Source organism: Ovis aries, chromosome 10 (assembly GCF_016772045.2).
Source record: "Ovis aries strain OAR_USU_Benz2616 breed Rambouillet chromosome 10, ARS-UI_Ramb_v3.0, whole genome shotgun sequence".
Classification (NCBI taxonomy): Eukaryota; Metazoa; Chordata; class Mammalia; order Artiodactyla; family Bovidae; genus Ovis; species Ovis aries.
In genome coordinates, this window is record NC_056063.1 from 85,425,127 (window position 1) to 85,442,596 (window position 17,470).

The following is a 17,470-nucleotide window of genomic DNA, read 5'->3' on the forward strand; positions in this document are numbered from 1 at the left end:
CACACACGACTTTATATGAAGCAGATAAATAGTAAGGACCTGCTGCAAAGCACAGGGAACTCTGCTCAATATTTTGATATAATCTGTAAGGCAAAAGAATCTGAATAAGCAGATTTATATGCGTGTGTAACTGAGTTACTTTGCTATACGCCTGAGACTAATGCAGCACTGTGAATTAATTACTTTTTAGTTTTAAAAGAGGGTTTATTTGAGTTGTTTATTCAGTCATCTGTATAATTTTTAAAGGTCTTGCTCACATCTTTGTAAGTCTGGTGAGAAGAGAAAGTTCACTTCCACAACACAGACAGTCCTGAGAATTTTCAGGGTGTTTATCACCTGGGTACGAGATAGTTGGGTTGAGCAGGTTAGGAGGAAAACATGCTGCTTAAACAAAGACCCTCGAGTTCGCCGAATCCTTTCCTTTATTGGAACTGGGAGCAAAGTCCCAACAATAACTGCAGAGTTAATGTCGCTTCAAATCCCTTTTCTTCAGCAGAGCTCATCACACAAGAGAAGTCTCGAGAGCCCGGTTGTTTTGTTCTGTCTGTTTTGTTGCAGCAAATATTTGCCAAAGGTTCAGGCAGCCATTGTCTGACGCTGAGCTAAACAGTCAGGAATCCAGGGGTCGTGGAGGTCTTGCTTCTTGAGGACCATCACCCTGAGACGGAAACCGAGGCCAGAGGAGCCGGCCCCTTCCCCAGTGTGCAGGCGGAAGTCAGGACAGGTTCTCAGACGGGAAAGCGAGAGCTGCTCTGGAAGGTGGGTGCTCGGCAAGCAGAGGTGGGCTGTCACCAAAGAGAGGAAGTGGAAATAAGCAAATCCGCGCGCTCTCCCAAGGGACATTCGGTCCCGGTTCAGAGGCAAGGCCATTTCAAGGAAAGACGCTCAATGTTCAGACATCTGAGGGCGGCCCCAGTGTCCCCCCAAGTCCGAGGCTTCTGGGGCCCCTGTCTGGGACCCACGGGCTCAGGGCCCATGCACCACACGTAGACACAGACAGTCCTGTTTGCCAAACTCGTGGTAATTTGTGTAATTATACACATTATGTATCTTAACCAAATACACAAAGGAGATTTTCGTAATGCCACTTAGGGTCTAGATTTAACTTAAACCACTACTTAGACTATCTCTCTTAATAGGATACTAAAAGGGAATTTTATGACAACATTATCAGTAGCATTTTGCTGATAATTAGAATAACAATAATAATACCAAGATATTTTTTCAGTAATAATGGTGTTATTAATGAGATTTTTATGAAAGACAGACTTCTTCGGTATAATTATGAAAATTGATCTTTTGCATTTTACTTATTCACTGAAATCAGATAAGTGGCTTAACTACATGTATTATTTCTAATAAATATTCAAAAGAATGCATTTAAACAAGGCTGCTCATTCTATTCTTGCTCATATTCCTTGCATTTAAATAAAAGTGTAATTGCTCTGCTTTTTAAACTGCTAGTTTGGATTAGCTGTCTAACCTGTACAGTGCCGCTGTTTGCTGTTTGCATTTTTAATAGCTTTATTACCATTTGGTGAAGCCTTAATTTCTGACTCCTTGAAGAGTCCTGCCTTTAAGTCAGCACTACAATTTAACCAGCAACGATCTGTCAAGATAAGATAAAGACGCACACCGGATGGAACACGGCATTTCTGTGGGGCTTCCTGTCATTGTTAAAGGCAAGATATCAGTTTGTCAAATGTAACCTCCGAAAGTTTTCTAAACTTTACAGCATAATTTTCAGTTCACTTCATGTTTTTAATCAGCAGCTCCAGAATGCATTATCTCGTTCAGCAGATTCGAATAGCTCTCCTTGAAGACAGACGCTTACGGACATTAGCAGGGACGTACACTGACGTGTGTGTGTGCGTCTGTGTGCGTGTGTGTGTACACGTGGAAACGCTGCAAGCAGAAGCGGAAGGTCTTTAGTTCTTCAGCAAATAGTAGCGATTTTATTTTCTGAGAATCTGAGACTGTACGTGTGTGCATATGTTTTATTTTTAAAATTATGCCAAACATGTAAATGGGACAGAGTAGTGTAATGAGCCTTCATGTACCGCCACCCAACTTCAATAATTCAGTAATCCATAAGGGTTTTGCCTGCCCTTCCCACCCTCCCCCTTCCTGTCCCCAGCAAATCCCCAAAGGCATGTTTTTTGTGTAAATATTCCTCCTATGGATCTTTAAAATTGAAGGAATCGTTTTCTAAAGATCATGATTACATAGTCACTCCTAAAAATGTAACAATACTTCCTTCAGCTCAGTTCAGCTCAGCTCAGTCGCTCAGTCGTGTCCGACTCTGCGACCCCATGAATCGCAGCACGCCAGGCCTCCCTGTCCATCACCAACTCCCGGAGTTCACTCAGACTCATGTCCATCGAGTCGGTGATGCCATCCCGCCATCTCATCCTGGGTCGTCCCCTTCTCCTCCTGCCCCCAATCCCTCCCAGCATCAGAGTCTTTTCCAATGAGTCAGCTCTTCGCATCAGGTGGCCAAAGCATTGGAGCTTCAGCTTTAGCATCCTTCCTTCCAGTGAACACCCAGGACTGATCTCCTTTAGGATGGACTGGTTGGATCTCCTTGCAATAATTCCTTAGTATCACGACATACCTGGCCATTGTTGAAACTTTCTGCTTGTCTCACTTAACGCCGCGTATCTGACTTACGGGGCTTCCAATGTGGCCCCAGTGGTAAAGAGCCCGCCTGCCAACGCAGGAGATGCAAGAGATGTGGGCTCTGTCCCTGGGTCGGGAAGATCCCCCGGAGGAGAGTTCGGCAACTCCCTCCAGTGCTCTTGCCTGGAGAATCCCACGGACAGAGGAGCCTGGTGGGCTCCTGTCCATGGGGGTCGCAAAGAGTCGGACACGACTGAGTGACTTAGCACACACTTATCTTACAGAGATCATAAATAAATATATTTTTCAGTTTAAAAAATAAAGTTTGCTCATGCAGGATCAGAAGAGGCTCCCCACGTGGTGCCGGTCGGCATGCGTCCTCCGCCTCCGTCAGCAGGTCCTGCTGCGTTTCTTTCCTCATCACTATTCATTCACTGAGGAAACAGTCATTGATCTACAGGGCTTCCCCGTTCGAGGATCTCCCCCAGGTGCGTTCCAGAGCTCTAGTCCAGCACACCCCGCTGTGCTTCCTGTGAAGTGTGCCTAGACCTGGGGCGCAGCGGATCCCGGTCCCCCTGGGGGAGGCACAGTGACCCCCAGGCGCCTCTTCTCCTGGGAGGTCAGGAGACCAGAAAGGCCCGACCGCTTCCATCCTTGCAGTGTGGCGGCGGCCGCTGCTCCGTGTCAGGACACAGGCGTACATTCCGGGTTGGCGAGCGGTCCTGTTGCCGTTCTGACTCCTCACTGCTGGTCCGTAAGCTGGAGCGCCTCTGTAAGAAGAGAGATTCCGCTCACGGTAGCAGGCTGCCCGGGGTGCGGTTTATATCGGAAACTTGGGATGAATATTCGACACCCTCCCTTCATTTACTAGTTTTCAAGATAGCGAGTTTTCCATTAGCGTCCTCCAGGGTGCCAGTTGATTTTGTTCAGCTTTATGAAGGGCTCGGCTCACGGATTAAACGCGTGTCGGGTTTTCACCCCCTGCGGCTACGACATTCTGAGGACCGAATTGTCTCTTCCTTGGTCAACAGAAGCCTCCTTAATTCGGCTGCTTCAGTAGCGGGCGACGAAATGTCCCGGGGTCATCTGGTAAACGTCCAGATCAGGGCGGCTGTTTCTCCGTGAGACACTCCATTTCAAGACCACAGTGTGGCCCCTGCATACGCCCACATACACATGTGACATGCTACGTCCGGGCTCCCTCCAACATGTATCATGTCAGTCTTCAATGAAAAAGTCACGAGGCAATACCCAAAAGCCACCGCTAAATCCGTCACGTTCAGGTTCGTCTCAGCACCGATTGGCTAATCTCTCCGCAGACGTGAGACAGACGCCGCGGTCACTGTCGGTGGGTGTTTCGCTTCGTCTTGTTTTGTCTTGTTCGGTAGCTCAGTCGTGTCCAGCTCTTTGCAGCCCCCTGGACTGCAGCACGCCGGCCTTCCCTGTCCTTCACCGTCTCCTGGAGTTAAGTCATGGAAATACTCAAGCCTGCGCTCTCCCAGGCATGCCAGTCATCAAGGTGTGGTCACAGGGTCATTACAGTCGAAGCGCCAGGATAAGAGCTGAGTGGTGCCAGGTTCAGGCCTCGAAGAGCCTTGTCAAGGTCGGTTCACGGGTCTTCAGGAGACGCTTGAACTTCTGTGCTTTCCCTTCTGTGCTGAGAATCTGTCCCACGCCAGCCCCCTTTGGTCAGCAGTGGACGTTTCCTCTTGGTGAGGTCCGCACAGCCAGGGGTGAGGGCCCAGGGGAAGGGCAGCCCCTCTGACCGGGCTCCCAGGCAGGTGCAGCCCCCAGTGGACGGCGGTGAATGTGTCAGAGCAGGGGAGACTGAGGCGCCCGAGCGGGGGTCCCAGTCTGTCTCTCCGAGCCTGCTGGTCTTGTGGCCACAGCGGGTGGGGCGCCCTCCCCTCCCCCTGCATGCCTGCAGCCCCGACCTGTGCCCCCAGCAACGTCCTGATGCCCCTCACCCACCCCTGGGGGCCGTGCTCCGCTCCACCCTCCACGGCAGTCAGCTGCCGCCTCGGGGCTCCGTCCACACGCCCCTGGCCCAGAACACTGTTCGCGTCTACACCTGCTCCGAGGTCCCCACCGTCTTCTCCCAAACAATGCCCGCAGGAACCGACGCGACCGCTCCCCCTGCAGTCCCCCCTTCTCCTCCCACGTTGTGCTTTTATAAAGGTCATTTGTCATTTGTTGCATTTGTAAAACCATCTGTTGAAATGAGGTCGATTTACAGTGTTGTTGTAAAGGACACTTGTGGGCACCGAAGCCCACTGTTGGCATGTAGGTGCTCCTAGCTCGGGGTCAGCATTTCACCCACCGCAGGGGCAGCCCTGAGCATGTCAGCAAAGCACCCAGGCTGGAGGCGTGGAGGCCCGGTCGGTGCTTGAGGGTATAGAGCGGGGCCTGGGGTGGGGCCTCCAGGAGAGGACAGGCAAGAAGGGGTGACCAAGGGTCTGCACTCCAGCTCAGCGCCGACACTCGTGGGACCCCAGGTGGCACAGCCCAGCCGGACAGGACTGAGGACCCAGCATGCTGGCCTCCGACGCGCCCTGGGCCCCAGCCCATCACTGCGACGTCCCCACTGACCGTGGGAGGCTGCGATGACCGCAGCGTTACTTATGGTTTGTTCTGTGCTCCTTCCGGGCGGGACAGCGAGGGACCACTCAGTTCTGAGTCCGGCGTGGAAGGCCGTCAGGAGGCTCCCACTGCCCGCTGTGCAGGCCAGGGCCAGGCGGTTTGAGGGGAGGCCGGTCTGCTGGCTCCGGGGACAGCGGTGTGGAGACTGCGCCTTACATCCACGCCGCACGTGGGGCAGGAGCCGGGCCAGGCCCTTCAGGTCCTGCAGAAACAGAGGCTCTCAGACGACCACGCCCTGCAGGCCCACATGCCAGGACCCGCAGGCCAGCTTGTGGTGTGGGGGGCAGGCCTCCAGCTGCAGAGGGGGAGGGCGGTGGCTTGTGCAAAGAGCACGCTGGCCCACGATTGTCACATGTACTAAGAAACGCCACCACCACGGCAAGAGCAGCTCAGCACCTCATCAGGGCACCCACTGAACATGACGCCTGGCCACGTCCAGGAAGACCACCGTTTCCCAGGAAACAGTGAGGCCGTTTCCTGCCCCTTTTTCCCTACTTCCCCTCTGTGCAGGCGGGGTAAGGTAGGCCCAGGGTGACCCCAGGGAGGGTGGTGGGCGTGGGGGCGATGGATGTGAACCCCGAGCATGCAGGCATGGCCGGACCCAGGCACACAGCACCAACACGCCTTCACAGGACTCCCAGCAAGCCCGGCACTGGCGCGGGGCGCAGGGAAGGGTTACAGAACAGCTTACTATCTGTAAGTCACGCAGCGAGAAGATAAACATTAGCAAGGGCTTCAGTGGACTCCATGGCAGCGTATGGATCGGAAGCCAGAACCCGAGCCAGCCTGTGGATTGGCCAGGATTCTCTGAGCTCCCCCCACCGGCATAACCATCACAGGTTCAGGGGAACAAGACCTGGATTGTTGTAAAACTCAACACAATGAACTTGACAGGCAGCCAGATTTCTGTTTTCAGCCAGGTTCAGGTTACAGTAATCTCATTATTATGCTTGAAAGGGGACTAGTAACGGCATCTCAGGTGGCACGCGGGCTCTGCCCGACTTCCCTTGATTACCTGGCCCAGCGAGGCTCAGATTTCAACCACTTCTCCCGCAGAAGCAATCATCCGATCGCCCGCAAGCCTCTCCCTGCCATCAGTGGTTCTGACGGGTCAAGCATCGAATTAACCCTTTAGCCCTGATCCCCCCACGAAAAGACTGCCCTTATTAAAAAGCAATTTACTTCTCAACTGCTGTCAGAGGGGCAGCGGGCCTGTGTGCAGGCAGCACTGGTTAGGCGTGTCCGTGTTCCTTCCACCGCACAGAGGCACACCAGCGCTGGCGTCTCGGCAGAGGTGTGCTGTCCCGGTTGCGCCCATCGTCTGGAGGAGAACAGCGCTTGGAGAACAGAACACTTGCGGGTATTTCACACTCTGTTCAAACACGGTGAAGCCTGACAAAGGCTGGGTGGGCTATTAATCGGAAAAACACTTCTCCTGGCAAGCGCCTCAGCGGGCAAGATGTCCTGAGACCCGTGGTTCTGTGGCGTTCGTGGTTTGGGCTGCAGCCTTGCCACCCTCCATCTGAGCTTCGTGTAGACACCCCTGCGCTTAAAACAGAAAACCAACAAGGACCGACTGAAGAGCCCAGGGAACTCCGCTCGATGTCCTGTGGCAGCCTGGATGGGAGGGGGTTTGGGGGAGAGTGGATACATGTGTATGGATGGCTGAGTCCCTTCACTGTCCACCTGAAGCCACCAGAACGTTGTCTGTTAATCGGCTATGCCCCAATACAAAATAAAAAGTTTCTTTTTTTTTTTTTTTAAAAAAAAAAAAGGTCTGATCTGAAAACTAAATCGACAGACAAGGGCTTGGGGAGATGGACCACAACGTTCTTCACAATCTAGGGTGCACAGCCCCCTGGAAACGCACCTGTGAATGAGGGCTGTCTAACTTGACACCCACCCACAAACACCCAGCAGCCAGGGTTTCTGCTTCTGCGTCTCGTGCAGGAGCTCTGGTGTGGGTGCGCCTGCTCTCCCTAGTGTTATCAGCTTTCTGCTCCTCACCAGTGGCACCAAGTATCAGCGACTTTGCTGCTGCAGCTGAAGCCAGGGCGGTGTCCACCAGAGCCCCAGGAGGTGCCCAGTGGGAGCCCAGGTTGGCACCTGCTCGCCACGGAGCGCAGAGGGCTCCACCTGGCTCAGGGCTGCATGGGTGATCCTGCACTTCACTCAAGGTCGCCTTCCGCTTATCCCAAAGCTGGTGGAAGAGGCTGGCCAGCAGACACAGCTCTGTGTTGCCCCATATCTTCCAGATCTTTGGGGTCTCAGCAGTCAAGGTGGGGGAGGAGATGTCCTCTAACTCTGGGGAGCCCAGAACAAGAGGCTAACGACTTTGCTGACCCCAGTCGGGTGCCCCTGGACTGTCTACCCAGGAGCTCAGAATCCGCTATTTGGGGGGTCCTGCCACCCAGACAGGGGCAAGGCTGAGCTTTCAGACCCTTGCCTCACCTGAAGCCAGGGCAGTGTCCCGCTTCCCACACCTGCACCAAAGGCTGGCGCTCTCCGGGAGTCAGGGGTGCCCGCAAGGAGCTCAGATGCGGCCCCTTCGGGGCAGTGGTGCTTCTGCACATGAATCACGTATCTTTATCATCTCTGCGTCTGCCCCAGGAAACCACAGCAAGCCACCTCTGCCAGCTAAGAGTCGCCTTGAGCAGACTGAAAGAGAACACTCCTGTTTGTGGACAGTCTAACACTGGAGTCGCGGACTGAGCTGTCCCCCACCCCCCAGACTCAAAGGCATGCCCTAACTGAAGCCCCAACTCCCAGCAGGACGGGGTTTGGAGGTGGGCCTCCAGGTGGTAATCAGGTTTGGATGAGGGGCAGGCCTTCACGAAGGGATCAAGAAGGGACCCAGGATCTGTCTCCCTCTCTCTCCCACATGAGGACAGATTCATCTGTGAACAAGGAAGCGGGCCCTCACAGGGACCCAAAGCTTGGACTTGCCAGCCTCCAGAGCATGAACCCCTGCTGTTTAAGCCCCCAGGCTACGGGACCTTGTCAGGTCAGCCCAGGACCACTGACATCCCTGGTGACAGGCAGCTGGACAAGAGGAGCACCCTGACCTTCCTTTTTAGAAGACACGGCACCTTTACACGGACACGGAAAGAAAAAAGCGTGTCTGTTTTCAGACAATTTAACTGTCTTGTGTACAGATCAGCTTCAACGTGAGGAGACAGAGGGTATCAGCCTGAGCTGTTGTCGCAGCGTATTTTCGGCAGTGGAATATTAATATGAAGTATGGGAGTGGGTGAGCTTATGCCAGGATGAGGTTATTAATAAGAACAATGCTCCACAGCTGCCTGGCGCTTTTATCCGAGAAGAGGTTTACAAAACCAAGCCCGCAGGAAACAAATCCTCACGACTCCCACCTGCACACTGAAGGGAGGCTGAACTCAGCTCCAGAGACAGGAGAAGAGCAGCAGCAGCTTGGCAAGGTCACGCGTCAAGGTCGCAGGAGAGCCGGGACGGCCGTGGAGTGCCTGCGCGAGCCCTGCGGTGCTGTCCTGGGCGAGACGCTCGAGGGCGCTTAGCCGCCAGGAGTCAAGGCCTCCGGGGCAGCCCCGAGCGCTCTGCTTCTACAGTGCCTCCGAATGCTTCCCGATTCCAGGATGTTTTCCTTCTGGGCAGCAGTCACCTCCGTGTCCCCCCACTGGGGCACGGCAGGGGCAGGACTGAAGGGGAACCGCATGCTGAGTGCCACGGCCTCAGTTCACCGGGACAGCACCTCCCGTGCGGGCGGCGTGCGGACCCCATTTCCAGAGAGGCCAGCCAGGCGCCAAGCAAGGGGAACGATCTCCCCAGGATTCCACACTCAGGAGTGTCTGCTCAGTCAGGGGACTGGAAAACGAAAGTCGTTAAGTCAAGTAAGAGAAATTCCAGCACTAGACTTGAGTGGACGGGCCCCGCGATGGGACTCAGTTCAGCCCAGTCGCTCAGTCGTGTCCAACTCTTTGAGACCCCATGGACTGCAGCACGCCAGGCCTCCCTGTCCTTTACTATCTCCTGGGGCTTGATCAAACTTATGTCCATGGAGTCGGGGATGTCATCCAACCATCTCATCCTCTGTCGTCCCCTTCAATCTTTCCCAGCATCAGGGCCTTTCCCAGTGAGTCAGTTCTTCACATCAGGCGACCACAGCACTGAAGTCATAGTACTAGAGCCTTTAAAACGAGAGGAAGAGCCGAGCGCTCTGCCCGCAGCCGCAGGCTCCTGCCCCAGAAAAGCCACGAGGACCCAGCGAGAGGGCGTTGTCTGCCCGGAGGACGGGGCTCACTGAGACCCGGACGTGCCTCTTCGCGGGACTCGGCGGTATTCGGGGGTGAGGGCCTAGTCTGGGCTCCTCTCTAACCACACACACTCTCTAAGGGTCACTGTCACGAGAGGGGTCTTGGACCTCCTGCAGAACCCAGAGCTTTATTTCTGATTGAGAAAGGGGTAAGGGAGAGCAAGCTGATGGTAAATGCACTTTCAGTCGCTTGACAGCCCACAGAATTCAATACCTTATACATTTTCATCCCGGGTTTTATGCTGTTCATGTTTTAACCAACAGAATGCAAAAGCATTGTCTGTCTGCAAGTCAGAAGGCTGGAGGAGAGTCTGGATGCCTGAGAGACGTTGTCAGCCCGTCTCTCTGATCTGGGTTATGGCCACAAACTGGCTCCAAGTCTCGAGGCCGGAGCCCAGGGCATCTGCCATCTCAGAAAGTAAGGTCATTGCCTGAGGTTGCTCTGCTCTGAACGAGGGCTCTCCAAGTCCAGACATTCATGGAGCCCCTGGCTTCCAAGTTCTCACGCAGACGTGGGTTCCTTCCAGCACTTTCAACCCACTGGATACACAGTTTCATACTTAGGAAAGCTCACGAGATGAAGTTCGGGAAATATCAACTGTGTCATCAGAATACTCTTCTCCTTTGGCAGAGGGAACCCCCAGACTCCATCTTTCAACCTCTGGAGTCACGGGGTTCCAAGACAGACAGTGAAAGTGATTCTAAAGCCTGGCTCCTAGGAGTCGCTGCTCCGTGTGCAAACATTGGAACTAGGTTGGCCAAAAACTCACCAGCTGCCACTTTGGGTGGATGAGCGGAGGCCTCTACAAGAAAATTCCATGCACAGAAATTCAGGCTTCCAGTGTCTGCAGACATGCAAGAAAGACAGAGGGAAAACCCATCCTAAACCTGACAAGCTAGGCTTCCGGCCCGAGTACTTTAGCAGCCAGCAGCATCAGGAGCTGAAGGGTGTTTGCTCTGACCTCTGCTAAGTCAGCCCGAGTCTTCCTCTTCACGCACTAACAAGATGGAGTCAGCGGCTCTGTCTCCAGCATCCTCGTGGGGCTCAGCCCCAGTGGCATCAGGCTTCTCTCTTCCAGAAGCCACAGTCCCCCTGCATCTCTTCGGCTGTGGTCAGGCAAGGTGCCCTCCGTGAGAGCGTGAGGATGCTCTGCCCTTCCTGGTGGACCCTGGGCTGTATCCTCCAGCCCTGGAGCTGGGAAGGGATCCTGAGCCAGGACCACATGCACTGAGAAAAGGTCATATCGCCGAGCTTCCGCTACCAAAGGTACAGTTACCAGAGGAGGCCCATGGATGCTGCCTAACAAAGAGATGTGTCCACTGCACTTCCCAAACAGACAGATTGCGGGGTTGCTGTTACTGCCGCAGAGGAGGCTGTGCCGAACAAAAGGAAACTTTACAGCAGGCTTCACGGAAGCCTTCCTTCAGGCAGTTGTCTCCAAATGCAGCTCATCACTTGTTCAGTGATCAGTGATGCTTCCGCAGAAAGGCTGAGGAAAGGAACACTCAGAGCCGAATGTAAGAGCCGCTGTCAATGGGGAATCAATCAAGAAAGAAAGAAAACAAACTTGAAGAGGTAGGTTAGTGAGCTGGAAAATGGGATTTGATTTGCATAAAACTTCTCACAGACACATAGGTGCGGGAAGAAGGCGCTCACTGCTGAGGAACACCGCACTTGGTGAGGAATATGGTTCAGGACTGTCCTGGTTCCCCTGAGGAGACAGAGCCCCAGTGCGAGGCTCGGGTGCCCTGAGGGCAGGAGTGAAAGGCTTTCTCTCCCAGCGCCTCTCCACCTTTGACCTTGAGCATGTGGGCCAGCCCGTCAACCACCCAGAGGACAGCCGCCTACCTGCTTGAGACGCCTGTTCATTAGGGACTTCCTGAGGCGCCTGAGAGCCCTGAGGCGCCTGAGAGCCCCGAGACAGTTCTAGGGACTGGTTTTGTGTTGACTCCTACGATCCACACTAGGAACGCAGGCTGGATTTGCAGATCAGAACATTCTAATTACTGACTGGCAGCGGACTGAGCCTCGAGGCTCCCGTTAGCACTTCCAGGTCACCCAGGTTGACGCGCGTTTGTTTGCGGACGCTGTAGTCTCCTTAAAGTGGAAACTGCTATCTGTTGCGCTGGTGTTGCTCAGTTGCTCACTCGGGTTGGACTCTTCGACCTCATGGACTGCAGCATGCCAGGCTCCTGTCCTCCACTATCTCCCGGAGCTTGCTCAGACTCATGTCCATCAAGTCGGTGATGCCATCCAACCATCTCATCCTCTGTGGCCCCCTTCTCCTCCTGCCCTCAATCTTTCCCAGCATCAGGGTCTTTTCCAATGAGTCTGCTCTTCTCATCAAGGTGGCCAAAGTATTGGAGTTTCAGCTTCAGCTTCAGTCCTTCTAATGAATATTCAGGACTGATCTCCTTTAGGATGGACTGGTTGGATCACCTTGCAGTCCAAGGGACTCTCTAGAGTCTTCTCCAGCACCACAGTTCAAGAGCATCAACTCTTCAGTGCTCAGCCTTCTTTATGGTCATTTATTTCTGTTATTGTTTATATTTAGTCACTACATTGTTTGACACATACACCTCATCTTAAGAACTGTGACTTTTATTGTTACATAGGGCCAGCTTCCGTCTGATTTCAAGCCGTCAGTCCAAGTCCTTCATCGTCTGACGCCAGCATCACCGCATCTCTCTGTTGGCATCTGCTAATGTCTGCTTGCTCGCTCCTTTGTTATCACCTTTGCCGTTCTGTTGGAAGGGTCTTTTGGAGATAACATACACCTGTTTTTTTAAGACACAGTCTGACAGCCTCTGATTTTAATACAGCAATTGATCTCATTCACCTTTAGTATAATAATGAATGTGCTTATCTTATTCCTCTTACTTTATGATCCTTATTTGTTATAATTTGTCTTATTTTTCCTTTTCCTCATTTTGGATGGTGTGATTTCATTAATGTTCATTCCCCTTTTTTCTTCTGTTAATTATGTGTTTCTGAGCTTCTCTGTTGAGCTGGTAACTATTCACCAATTCCTCACACTCAGAATTCACACACATTTTTCAACTGTTGGATGAAAACCAGAAAGCAAAATGCTCTATGTCTCCCTTCACACAAAACAAGTTAAGATTGAAAAGAGCTGGAATCTTCTCTGTTCTCTCCTTTTACTCCTAGTTTTTGCTGAGACAGTTGAGCATTTTCATGGCAAAAATATTAGATTTTCCTTGGATGCCGACTTTTTCTCTCTTAAAACAATACTTTTCACTCTCTACTACAGATGGTCAATCGTTATTAATATTAACTTGGAATCAGCTCTACCGGAAGCAAAGTTCATCGCTGTTCAATGTTCCTTCTCTTATTTACCTTCTTTTCTTGAAGTTGCAATGAGTTCAAGACCAAACCCATTTGTTTGTGTCGAAAATTTGCTCTGCTTTTCGCTTTTTGAATTTCACTTTGAATCCCAAAGCACTCACTGCCACTGTCCCCATCATCCTCACGACCCCTTGGATCCAGGACAGCAGAAGTTGTGGTCACCCCCATTTTACGCTGAGAAACCCGAGCACGGTCACCCCTTCATGCCACGAGCCCTCTCCCTACCCTCTAAACACTTTGCTAAAAAGGAGTTTTTCAGTTTGCCAAAAGGAGTCTCTGAGGGCATCTGTTTATTAAGGATAAACGCCAGGATCTCAACAAATGAGCTTTGACTAAAAGAGGCTGCTGTCCCAAAAGGAATGCTAGGAAAACTGAGATGAGTAATTGCGTTCAGCAAAGCTTGTGTAAGAGGGACAAAATAGAACATTCATTTTCTTCGAAATCACTTACTTCCTTGCATCAAAGTTTTTATTGTTTCTTCAGAAGGAAGAATTGCTTTGTCGGGAGGGTTATTTCTTCACACTAGTAGGGCCAGGCAGTGGACGAGGTGGGCGGGCGGGGGTGGGTAGGATGGGGTGAGTGGGGGGTGGGGGGAAGAGGTCTCGGGGCGCCCAGTCTCTGCTCCGCCCACGAGGCAGCGATGTGCTGTGGTCTCACTTCACCTCTCACGCACCCGTCCTCTCTGTAGAGTCTCGGACCTGGGCTGGGGGCCTGTGTTCAGGGACATCTTCGCCAAGGACAAGCTCTCAGTCTGGCGGGAAGGCACGGGACCCGGAAGTCCAGGACCTGCGACCCGGAAGTCCAGGACCTGCGACCCGGAAGTCCAGGACCCGCGGGCTGCACTGGCTCTGAGGTCGTGGAACAGTCTTCCCGCTCAGTCTGCCCCGCTCCTCATCCCCCAGCCCCCGACAGCAGCCGGGGCCCAAACCCCACCCTGGAAGCCGTGCCAGCTGGGGGCAGGTCACCGGCGGCCTTTGTCCAGGCTGGTTTTGCACATTTGCCCTTAAAGAGTGGTTCTGGAACGTGTGTGCACATCTGGGTGGGGCATCAAGCAGGAGACGCGTCAGGCCCAGTCCACACCGCCTTCCCGGAGGCACGGGAGCTGCCCTGCCCGGTGCCCAGCGCCCAGCGCACCCACCCTCGTCTCTACAAGTGAGAGCTGTGCGCCCGGGAGGTGCTTCTGCCAAGCCTACCTTCCTTTGCTGGAATTAGCCTGCCCTGGCCCTGTGACTTCTGGGGTGTCGTCCCCTCACACACAGCAGAGAGTCAGAACACCAGATTCTCGCTTGTGCTCGTCTTTGCCTCTTGCTGCTGCTGTTTCCTCACCTTTACATTTGAGGAGTCACATCTGAGAAGCTCTGCTTAGATCAGTGCCCTCACGCGATCTAAAGCAGCCCCCAGAGAGAAGGGCACCTGCACCCTCAGGGACGCAGGCCTGTTGATCCTCTGCCAGTCTTGCCAAGCGCACCTCATTCTGGAACTTCCTGGAGCAGCATTGGGGCACCGCTCCAAGGGCTCATTGAGCACGCCCTGCGTTCTCCTGCCAGCTCTCCGAGTCTGTCCACACCCAGGGACGGAGGAGGGAGCTTGCTCCTCCTCCAAGAGCCGTGCTGAGCCCAAGTCTTCCTCAGCCCAGTCAGAAGAAACACCGATCTCACTGATTCAGCACTTTTAAAAGAAAACCCCGCCAGGTTTCTCCTCACCGCTCTGAGTCTAAAGGAGTTCCAAGCCTGGTCAGGGCACCACCTCTAGAGTGGAGTTTCTGTTTAAAAGTGTTCGCTTCCTGGATCTCCAGAGACCAGGTAGACAAAGTGGACATTCCCAGACTGGGCCTTGGCTACGTCCTTGTTGCTTGGGAAAGCCAAGGAGGTTTGTATCCACTTCATTTTTCAGGCCCTGCACGGAACAGTCTTATCCGTTTTGAAACACGCAGTCCAAGCAGCCTGGCTTCATGAAATATCTGAGCACAGTCACCTCGTGGCTTCGTGGCTGGAAACACACGCGTTCGCCGCAGGCCGTCACTGCCTCTCCTGGCAGCCCGGCTCCTTCCTGCCGAGCCACTAGAATATTTATTCCTGTGGCGGGAATTCTAAGAGGTCGCTGACTTTTCACCTTCAAAAAAACCCACTGAGTTTCCATGGTAACAATCGCAGGCTGGCCCAAACAGTTTGCAGTTCGAAACAAAACCGAAGCAAAACCAGCCTGAAGGGCAGGTGCTGCTCAAACTTTGCCAGAAAGATGCACCCCACAACCGAACTGCTGTTTACAGAAACTCAGCAACCGGCCAGTGCCTGCAGCCTGGCTTTGCTGAAACCCTGGAAATCAACATTTCTGTGCCCTGCCTTCCACTCGGTGACTTTCTAATAATGAACAAGGAGGGAGTCATTGGCTGATGGCACATGAAGGGAACGATCGTGGGGCCCAGCCTGCAGACCCTGAAGACGCCTGCCTCCCCTCAAGCCCAGGTCTGTTAGGGAAGGGTGTTGCATACGAGGTTCCCGTCTTGGGTTCCTTTTGTTTCTGCTGGTTAATTACCCCGCTAGGGCCAAATGACACACACGTTTCACAGACTCCCCTTTCTCACCGAGGAGGGGAAAAGGGATCTATTTGCAGGAGTTTTTTTTTTTTTTCAGGCACTTTACGGAGACACCCCAGCCCCCCTTGGCTGCTGACTGTAAAATAAGAAAACTATTACCCAGCTGGGGTGACAATAGTCTCCCACAGTGCCTTTCTGCTCAGCCCGCAGCTGCAGGGAAAGTGGAAACTCAGCAGCGGGGTAACATTCTTTCCCTGCAGCCTGTTTCTATGGGCAAGGAGCCCTCCCACTGATCCAATGTATTTTCTATGCAAAACTGCAGAAGAAGTGACATTTTAAAAGTTTTGACCTTTGTGTTTCTCTTGCGTGAACCGAGGCATGCATTTTTTAAACCTTCTGACAGGGTGTCTGTTAGAAACGGCAATAGCCATTACAGTAATAATAAAATGTTTCAAAATTTGAAAATTCTATATTGAACATAATGCACAGATAACCTTTGTCTGGAGAATGATAGTGATGTGGGTCTTGGAACCACTTTATTATTGTTCCAGGAAAACAGATTATGACAGATTTCAGGCATATTTAGGAAACAATATCCCTGGACACAGTGTTTTCATTTGCTAATTTGAGACTTTTGAGATTTTTTTCCCCCCTAAAAAGGATTTGGAAGAGTTTTGCGTTTATCCCATAGGGTGTTTCCACTTAATACTAACATTCATGTTATTTGTTCAGAAAAACTATTCTTTCCATAACAAAAGTATTATTTAAAAAATTTAGTTTTGTACATCAATATATTTAGGATCGAGGGGAGAAAAGTTTTAACTCTTACTTGAATCTAAAACTTCTCCATTAATACAAAAAAGAGAAAACAAAATAACCAAAGGACCAAATGCCGGGGAGAACTTTTCTTCAAAAGACCTTCCAATTAGCAAGGGACATGAATGGGGGAGACAAAAAGCTCAAATACAAAAATATAAAGAAAGAAAATGAGGGCAAATGAGATGTTGAATTACTTGCAACAAAAGATGGGTGAGTGGGGACAGATTCTCCAGTGAAAGGATTACGTGGCTTTCCATCCGGACCAGACCTCCGGCGGCCAGGTGAAGATCCATGAGACAGGGCTGTGCCGGGCTCTTCGGGGCCCTAATTTGTCCTCTGATCCACTGGAGCTTTTATTCTCAGGGCTGGAAGAGTTTCAGGGTAAATGGGAGTTTGGAAAAGCACGTGCTGCCCCCTCCCTGGCTGCTGGAAGCCGACAAGCTGAACGTGACTGGCTGCTCCCGGGAGGGGCCGCCCTCTAACTTCCCAGGAGCTCCGTAGGCGCCGAGTTTCAGTCCAGGGGCTCCCTCTGCTTCCTGCTCGGGTCTGATCTCAACTTTTCAGTCTCTCCTCCTCAGACGTGGAGTCAGCAACAATCACCACCTCACGCAGCTGGTCCCTGGCTAGGAGCTGCTGATTTAATTTCCACGATGTCCTTTGAGGTGGGAGCATTTTCTTTAACTCACCAACTAGTCAAAATCCTGCAGATAGCGAGTGTGCTTTACTTTTAAAACTTCAGATTATCTATATGGCACTGAAAGCATTTAACTCAACCTCACTTGGTTAAAAAAGAGCAGTCAAGCTGGGGCCAAAGGAGTTTATAAAAATGGTGCCTGATGCCTGAGAGAATTCTTCTTAGGGTATGAAGCATGTTAGAGCTATGCTGACGTGTTCTTAACCCACTGGTACCGTTCAGAAGTTCAGAACATAAGACTGTAGAGCTAGAAACGCTAAATTCCTCTCATCCAAATCCTGTCTTTCAGATATAGAACCCGAGGCTCAGAGATCTTAAGTGACACCCCAAACCACCGAGACTGAGCAGACGTAAAGCCGGCAGCCCACCTCCTTCCCCAGCCCGTGGGGAGGGCCCCTCGCTGCCCCACCCTCCCCCCGCCCCTCCCCCACCTCCACCCCACCCCCGCCCCTCCCCCGCCCCTCCTCTCCCTCCCCTCCTCCCCTTCCTTCTCCCTCCTCCTTCCCT